General features: G+C 49.3%; 1 long non-coding RNA gene across 1 annotated transcript; it reads right to left on the minus strand.

The window, feature by feature from the left end:
- Positions 1-207: 207 nt before the first annotated feature.
- On the minus strand, positions 208-6,472 carry LOC122462222. The gene is made up of 2 exons (XR_006284646.1): positions 6,318-6,472; positions 208-2,890 (listed from the first exon to the last, which is right to left on the minus strand). It is a non-coding gene; the product is annotated as an uncharacterized LOC122462222 (long non-coding RNA).
- Positions 6,473-8,942: the final 2,470 nt, after the last annotated feature.

The raw sequence follows: 8,942 nt of genomic DNA on the forward strand, positions 1-8,942 counted from the left end.
GCAGAACAGCCAGGATTAGAACGTAGATGTTGTTTTCCACTCCACTAAGCTGCAATGCTTCCTCTAGGTGGAGAATATTCACAAATCAATCAGAACTGCCATTCAAAGAGAATTTTATTTGCAGTCGTAAAAAGGAACAGTTACCTCATCTAAAAAGAAAAAAAGCAACATAAAGCAGCAGAAAGAAAACAACCCAAGGAGTTATACATGTATAACATACCACCACATTTAATGACTGCTACAACAAAGCGAGGTGCAACTGCACAATCTCCTTCACCTCACCCAAGAGCTGCAGGGTGCTTTACAATCAAATATTTAACACACGTCAGTGCTTATTTTAAAAAGGTCTAAAGCAACAGCAAATAAAAGTCCAAACAGTGAGAATTCTGCAATCATTGGGCACGATACAAAGGTTCCTAATTCCCAAGGACTTAAGCTCAAAGAGATTAATTACCTGCTCCAGTTGACCTCAGTGAATGTGCAGGAACATATGGTGACAAAAGATCTATCAGGCACATTAGGCTATGACTACTGACTGCCTTAAAACTAAGTGGTAAAACCTTAAAATCAAAACAGAATTTTACTGGGTCATTGTAAAGATTGTAAAATAGAAGTGATATGTCCAAGCAGGTGAATGTTGGCATTAAGTATAGCACTAAAACACTACAGATGGAGTAAATACCCCTAAACTTCATACCACTGGTAAGCACTAACACTGCAGTACAAATGAAACTTTTCTACCTTTCTTGAACAGTTTGCTTCCATGCATGCATTCCTTCCATTTCCCTTTTAGTTGACTGGTGAGGTACCTGTTTATAACTCACCTATTTGGACAGGTTGCCTAACCTTAAAGCACTTATTTGCAACCATTAGTACATGTGCTAACACTGACACAGCTTTTGTGACTTAAAATTCCATCTACCCTGCAGGATGAATGCCACTGAATAAGACACTCCCCTCATATAGGTCAAGTGAAATTTCAAAGTTCCATGTGTCCAATCCTGCACCCATTGAAGAGAATGGTGATACTACCACAGTCTTCAACAAGGGAAGGATTGAAGCCCAGGACTGTAAATCAGACTTTTTAAATTGATACTCCAGACTTTCCCTCCCTTCTGTGGGGCCAGATCCAGCAAGAGCACCTCTTACAAGTTGTGGGCCCGTAACTTCCACTGAATTCAATGGGAATTAGCACACTCAACATCTTGTAGGTTCAGGTCTCTGTGACGAGCCCTAATGTGCTGCTCATGGCCATCTCACAATCATTGGTGAAGACTGAACTGCTCTCACAATCAGACCACAGGGGTTGGAGCAGCCCAAGTTACATTACAGGCAAGTGCAGGTACAGATTGAAATAGATTGTTACCAACCCAACAATGTGTACAGAGCTGTTGAATCATTTTTCCTGAGTCATTATTTCTGAAGATTTTAGGCAATTATATTAGCAAAAAGCTGCCAGTAGTTCAGTTCTGGCAGGGACTGTCCCAGGTTTTGGGAACCCATGCCAGATGTCCTGTCCTAGCCAGTCTTGCTAACTTTGCCTCTGCAGCCTGAGGCTTTGCTGTTATTGTTGTTGTTGCAATAGCGTCGTCCTGCCACGAGAGGCTGCCGTGCTGAGCACTCCCTCTGCCTACCTCAGCTGCTTTTCCATGCTGAACTTCCTGCTGTACAGACTAGCTGCCTTCAAATCCCCATCCCTTGAGCTGCATGCACGAGGGTGAGTGGCACACAGGATAGGGCCATATTTCATCACCTCCTAGGATCTGGGGAAGTCAGTGAATTTAATGGGGAGCAAGCCTTTTTGGGGAGATGCAGAGAATCAATGGGGGACAGCATTACTGGGAGAAGGGGCAGGGAATCAAGAAGACAGCTACAGGCGGTATGGAACAGAGGTTGTCAGTGGTGGATGCGGGGAGGAGGTGGGCCCGTGGGAAACATCCTTTGGTTCAGATAAGCATTTTCAGATTTCTTATCCAACCCCTAAACCTTTTTCCCACTGGTGTTCAGGTATTCTTATAAGATCACTTAGTGGTTCCATATGGGTGGGGTCAGCTTTGATCCCCCCCAATAATTAAGATTTATATTTAAAAAAAATAACCTAAAGGTTGCCAGGATGCACATATAAGCTTCCTGGTCACTGGGAACCTAAGGGCTCCCAGAATGTCAGCCTATTAAGTGAATAGTCCCTAGAACACTCTTCCCCTCTCCCAAATCCTGGCAACTGCACAAATAGCTTTGCAGCGATCTGCAGGACTGCTTTGTATTATAAGCAGACAGTGAAGATATCAGATGACAGCAAAGATCCCCCACACACCAGATTTGGTGCCTAGATCTGTTTCCACCAAACCTCCTCTTGCCCCTCTCCAATTTCCTCCCCAACTATTGAGACCATCTCCTGCAAACCCTGCTGCTCTTGCTAGTCTGTACCTCTGATAGCAAAATAGTCCATTATTTTTCTTCAGGTGTTTTGAGCAACCCTCACAAGTGTAATAAGAAAATGGAGAGGAGAAAAAGAAAGGGGATAGAGGACTGAACAACTTCTGGGAATTAGTAATGGGATACAGGACCTTTTAGGTTGCTGGTTAGAATTCATTTTCACTTGCAAGCAGCCAAACATTGGTGGCGGTTTAGTGGACCATGTAAAATAAGTTGCTGTTCATTTTGGGAAGAGTGTTGACATGACAGAAGTCACCATCATAATGACACCCTTGTCTTCAGTCTCTCTTCAGAGCAGCCAAAGGAGGAATGGGCCTAGAGGTGGACTCTCAAGGTCAAGGTGGAGGCACATTAACTTGAGGCAAGCATGCACTCATGCCCGCGTTCAAGCGGTTCTGTGAATTAATGGATGGTTCTAGCTTGTAGGACTGTAGATATGGCATCTTTCACAGCACTAAGAGAAATGAGAGAGCGCCATTAAACAGGCTTCACTTTATGACAAGGAAAGAATAAGTACATGTGGAGATTCCTATAGTAGAAACAAACCCATCTAAACATAAGACTGCCTGCTGCAATGGATATTTTATACAGTATACATCACTAAGTGGAGCTTGTGCTGCTAGGAGACTCACTAGATAAAGTAAAGGCTGCTATGGGATTAGCACTGGGTTTTGTCCCCTTACAGGGTTTTATTGAATAACAATATTCAGAGAGCAAAGTGCCAAGGAGCCCAATCAAAAACTCGCTGAAGTTAATGGGAGGTTTTCCGCTGATGCGAGTGGGCTTTGGATCAGGCCCTGGAAGAGAGCAGATCACGGGGCTCCATGAAACAAAATGAGATTTAATGCTAATAAATGAGGACTGGTAAGTCTTCTCTGGTATAGGGGAGTACATTTGGCTCCTCCCTGGGCCACTGAAGGCCACTGTTCCCAAAGATGGGGTGGAGGGGGTGGGAATCTATTTGTCTGAGCGCCTCACAAGTATCCTGTGTCTTAAGTGTCTCTCCCCCACCTGTTGTGAAACAGTGAGATACCTGGTCACACTGATGTGCTGCGAGACAGAGTTCCACAGTTGGGAGGCAGCTGCCAAGAAAGCTCTTTCTCCCGTACTCATGAGCATAAGCAGAAACGTAGTTTCCATAGACATTCATGGTTCTTTGGCCAATCCAGTGGAGAGCACTGAATGGTGAACCCAAACCTTGGCTTTCATTCTGTATTTCATGTGGAGTCAATGTATAAAGTGAAGCACTGGGCTGTCATGCCCGTGGAGGTTGAATAGGAAGCTTCAGCATTCTGAACTAAATGGAGCTTTTCCAGGATTGAGCAACTGACTTTCATTCATAGGTATAATGAACTGCAATAATCCAGGGGAGGGAAGCTTTTGTCTCTGCTGCAAACTCCATAGTAGCTCCACATATAGAAGCTTTCAGGGATGTGTCTCATGGCCATGCCGCTCCCTCAGTCAGCGCCATCCATTCTGGGGTTGCCTTGGCCAATCCCAGGAGAAGGGGAGGTTACAGGTACCTTGCTCTACTGCAGCCCCACCTTCCACTAGACTTTCTGCCACTGAGGTTTGCACAAGTGGCTCTGGTCATAAAATCATGTACCTATATAGCACATATCACTGGAGTCTCCAAGAGCCACCTAACAGCCCTCTGAGGTTAGGAGGTACACAGATGGGGAAATCAAGACACAGAGGTGTCAGTGGCTTCCCTGAGGTCACACAAGAAGCTTCTCACTGAGCCAGGCGGTGAATGCAAGTCACCCTAGTCTCAGGCCAGTCTTATTCACTAGATCATCCTCTCTACCTCGGGAAGGGAAATAAACAGCACAAATACAAGTTGGGGAAGGGCTATCATGAAATCATTGAGTCTGGAAAAGAGCTAGAGGTAAACAGATCTTTGATTAAATGTGAGCTTGCAGGTGTGACAATATTGAGGAAAATAAGCAAATGCTATTTTTGGATTCACAGACCCAGAGGGCAGTAGTACAAGGAAGCAATGGTCTGATGTTGGGGGAAGGAAAAGCTTAGGCTAGACAGCAGGAAAAAGTTCTTAACAATAGTGGCTAGACAGCAGAACCAACACCAAGGGAAGAGGCTGAAGGATTTCACAGAGGTGAGAATCCATTAGATAAGACATTAGTGGGAATGACAAAGTGAACAGTCTTGCAAAATGCAGGGCTTCTCAGTGACTGATGAAAGAAGCAGGCTTTTGGGGCCCTACTGTCTATGATCACTTCACCACAAGGAACAGCAGTGCTTAATGGTGGTTATAATTAAGCTCAAGGAAAAGGGCTGGGTCAAGGAGAAAGCTGGACACTAGAGAAACAGCATAAGACAGGGTAGTGCAGTAAAAGGGGGAAAGAACTGTGACGAGACAGAGACTTACATGAAAGAAACAAACCCGCAAAGGAGCTGCGGCACACAGGAAGCCTGCGAAGGAGGGCTCCAATTTATAGAGCTTCTAAAATAGGAGCAGGGCCTACGATGGGGGTGAAATCCCTTGATCAGGAAATCAGACTCATCTATGAGCCTCTATAAAGGGCCAGGGCATTAACTCAGAGGCCTGGGGAATTCCTGTGCAGGGTCAGAGGCTGCCTAGTCACTCCTTGTCAGCTGTGGCAGCGTTACTTCTTCATGAGGGTTTGCCGGGCAATGCTCCTGTGGCCAGCACCTTTTTCCTCACATTTGCCCTCTCCCAGCCTGCCACATGTTTCTGAAGCTATATAGCTCCAAATGTGTGGCGTTTACACAGAGGGGTGTCTGTGGGGTGGAAGGGAGGGATGGTACTGTGTGGGCTCAAACCCCTCTCCCTCTGATAGAGAAATATTTACTGAATACCAGTTCTGTATTTGAAAAGAAGCAGGATGATATTTCAGTCTTACAGCAATCATGAAATACTTTCTATTCCTTCAGTAACTAGAGAGAATGTTAAACAGCAGATCCAGATAACTTGCACTCAAGAGTAGGGGCATATGAATGTTAAGCATATCCGGCACGTAAATACCTTGCAATGCCAGCTACAACAGGGCCATACGAATGCCTATTCTCACTTTCATGTGACATTGTAAATAAGAAGTGGGCAGCATTATCTCCCGTAAGTATAAACAAACTTGTCTGTCCTAGTGATTGGCTGAACAAGAAATAAGACTGAGTGGACTTGTAGGCTCTAAAGTTTTAGATTTTATTTTTGAGTGCAATTATGTAAAAAAAACTCTACATTTGTAAGGGAAGCTTCGAATTACAGACATTGGCCCCAGACCATCCTGGTTCAACAAAGAATTTAAATACATGCTTAACTTGAAAGGTGTGCTAAAATCCCATTGTAGTTAAGTATATGCTAAATCAGGGGCAGGCAAACTTTTTGGCTTGAGGCGGGCCTGGTACCACACCGCCCCTTTGTAGCGGAGCTGGGATTGGGTGTCGGAACCTCACCACTTCCAACTTCACTCGCCTGTCTCTCTCTGGTCAGCCGGTTGCGGGCCTAATGGTCTCCTTCCCCACAATCACCCCTTGGTCAAGGTAGTGCAGCCCAGCAGCTGGAGTCTAGGTTACTTACCCCAAGTGTCAGGGCAGTGTGGCCCAATGGCCAGGGGCTATATAAATCACTCCCCATGCTGGAGCAGTGCAGCCTAATGGCCAGAGTCCATACAATCCCCCTCACAAGCAGTGTAGTGCGGCCTAGCAGCCAGAGTCCATAGGATTCCCACAGTGTGTGTGGGCAGGGGAGGGTGGTAGGGGGACCTGGGCCCACCCTCTCCACCAGGTCCCAACCCAGGTAGTGGCAAGCTCCCTTTGCCACCAGCTTGGCAGGGATCTGCCCGCAACACACACAGCGTCTGTGCAGCTCTAACATCATTTGTCCATGGGTCACTTCCTACCATAAACGCCAGGTTCTCCACTTCAGGGGGTCCTCTTCCCCTCCTGTGACATCCTCTACCTGGGCATCCAGGTGCATCCTGGCTTGGCTGGCCTCCAGATCCAGGCATGCAGGCTGTCCCTCCTCAGGAGCTAGCAGGGTACCTCCAGTAGTCAGCCCAGACTGAGCCGCTCTGCAGGCTTTTATACCTGTTTTCCAGCTGGAGCATGCCCAGCAGAGCTTCCAGGGTGGGGCTTCCTCTGCTAGGAAGGAAGGGTTAACCCCTGTGGTACCAGTGTGGGGCCGCTCTGCCTCGTCGCAGGGCCGCATCAGGTTTCAGAAATTGTATGGAGGGCCGGTTAGGGGAGGCTGTGCCTCCCCAAACAGCCAGGCGTGGCCCGGCCCCTGCCCCCTATCCGACCCACCTTGCTTCTCACTCCCTTATGGCCCCCCCAGGACTCCTGCCCCATCCAAACCCCTGTTCCCTGATGGCCCCTCCAGGACCCCTCCCCCATCCACCCCCCCTGCTCTCTGTCCCCTTACCGTCCCCGGATCCCCCACCCCTAACTGCCCCCTGCCGCCCCATCCAACCCCCCCCTCCTTCTTGACTGCCCCCCTGGGATCCCTGCCTCATCCAACCACCCCTTCTCCCTGACCGCCCCCAGAACCCCTGCTCCCATTCAACCCCCCTGTTCCCTGCCCTCTGACCGCCCCGACCTCTATCCACACCCCGGGCCCCTGACCACCCCCCGAACTCCCCTGCCTCTATTCAAGTCCCCTCCCCCGCTCCCTGCCCCCTTACCGTGCTGCCTGGAGCACCGGTGGCTGGCGGCGCTCAGCTGCGCCGCCCAGCTGGAGCCAGCCACGCACCGCGCAGCACAGAGCACCGGGTCAGGCCCAGCTCTGCAACTGCGCTGCCCCAGGAACTCACAGCCCTGTCCGCCCAGAGCATTGCGCCGGCAGCGCAGTGAGCTGAGGCTGCGGGGCAGAGGGAACAGCAGGGGAGGGGCCGGGGGCAAGCCTCCCGGGCCAGGAGCTCAGGGGCTGGGCAGAACAGTTCCGTGGGCCGGATGTGGCCTGGGGGCTGTAGTTTGCCCACCTCTGTGCTAAATGCTTTGCTGCATTGGGGCCTTCATTTAGAAGTCTGTAGCTCTAACTAAAAGTATTATTTCTTTGTTTAGAGTCAATCTATTATTGTTTCAGAACACAATATTATTTCATGCTATTGTAAGTACATTAGTTTCACAACCTTTCGCTTATAGTATCATCACCTTTTAACACATTACTATCATTCATGAGTTCTTTCTTCCTATGATGCTCAGGGGTGTGAAAAATCCACAGCCTTGAGTGATGCAGTTAAACTCACCTAACCCTTGGTATAGACAACTCTCCCATCGACCTAGCTACCACCTCTTGAGGTGGTGAATTACTTACACTGATGGGAGAAGCCCTTCTATCAGCATAAGTAGCGTCTTCACCAAAGCGCTACAGCAGTGCAGCCGCGTCACTGCAGCATTTTAAATGTCGACAAGCCCTTACACACTGTGCTCTCTGTCTTCTGGAGACTTTGCTTTTGTTCTTTTTTGCTTAGATATGTTCCTTGATCTAAAATAAAATTATTAGTTTATCATTTATCGTTTCTATTATGATAGCATCTAGGGCAAGGGTGGGCAAACTATGGCCCGCAGACCACATCCAGCCCACCAGCTGATTTAATTTGGCCCTCAAGCTCCTGCTGGGGAGTGGGGTTTGGGGTTTGCCCCATTCCCACGCTCCAGCTGGGGATTGCTCTGCATGCGTGTGCTGCAGTTCCACGCGGCTCCTGGAACCAGCGGCATATCCTCCTTCCGGCTCCTAAGCGTAGGGTCAGCCAGGGGGCTCCATACACTGCCCCCGCCCCAAGCACCAATCCCGCAGCTCCCATTGGCCGCAGTTCCCGGCCAATAGGAGCTGTGGGGGCAGCACCTACGGACAGGGCAGCATGCAAAGCCACCTGGCCTTGCCTCCGCAAAGGAGCCAGAGAGGGGGAATGCCGCTGCTTCTGGGAGCTGCTTGAGGTAAGCGCCGCCTGGAGCCTGCACCCCTGACTTCCTCCCATGCCCCAGTCCCCTGCCTCAGCCTGGAGCCCCCTCCCAGACTCTGAACCCCTCAGTCTCAGCCTGGAGCACCCTCCTATTCCCCAAACCCCTCATCTCCAGCCCCACCGCAGAGCCCACACCTCCAGCCAGAGCCTTCCCCCACCCCACTCCCCACCCCAACCCTCTGCCCCAGCCTGGAGCCCCCTCCCACACCCTGAACTCCTCATTTCTGGCCCCACCCCAGAGCCCGCACCCCTGGCCAGAGCCCTCACCCCTCCTACACCCCACCCCCAATTTCGTGAGCATTCATGGCCCGCCATGCAATTTCCATACCCAGATCTGGCTCTTGGGCTAAAAAGTTTGCCCACCCCTGATCTAGGGCCTCAGTCACAGAACATGGCTTCATTTTGTAGCTGTTGTACAAGCACATAACAGAAAATCAGTCCCTATACCAAGGCACTTACCAGCTAGGGATGCCTTTAGAAAGGTCGTTCAGACCCATATGCTATTGCTGTTTGTGTATAGAAAAATGTAACAGAAGCATCCTCTGAAAATAGCATTATCCCATT

Source organism: Chelonia mydas, chromosome 1 (genome assembly GCF_015237465.2).
Source record: "Chelonia mydas isolate rCheMyd1 chromosome 1, rCheMyd1.pri.v2, whole genome shotgun sequence".
Classification (NCBI taxonomy): Eukaryota; Metazoa; Chordata; order Testudines; family Cheloniidae; genus Chelonia; species Chelonia mydas.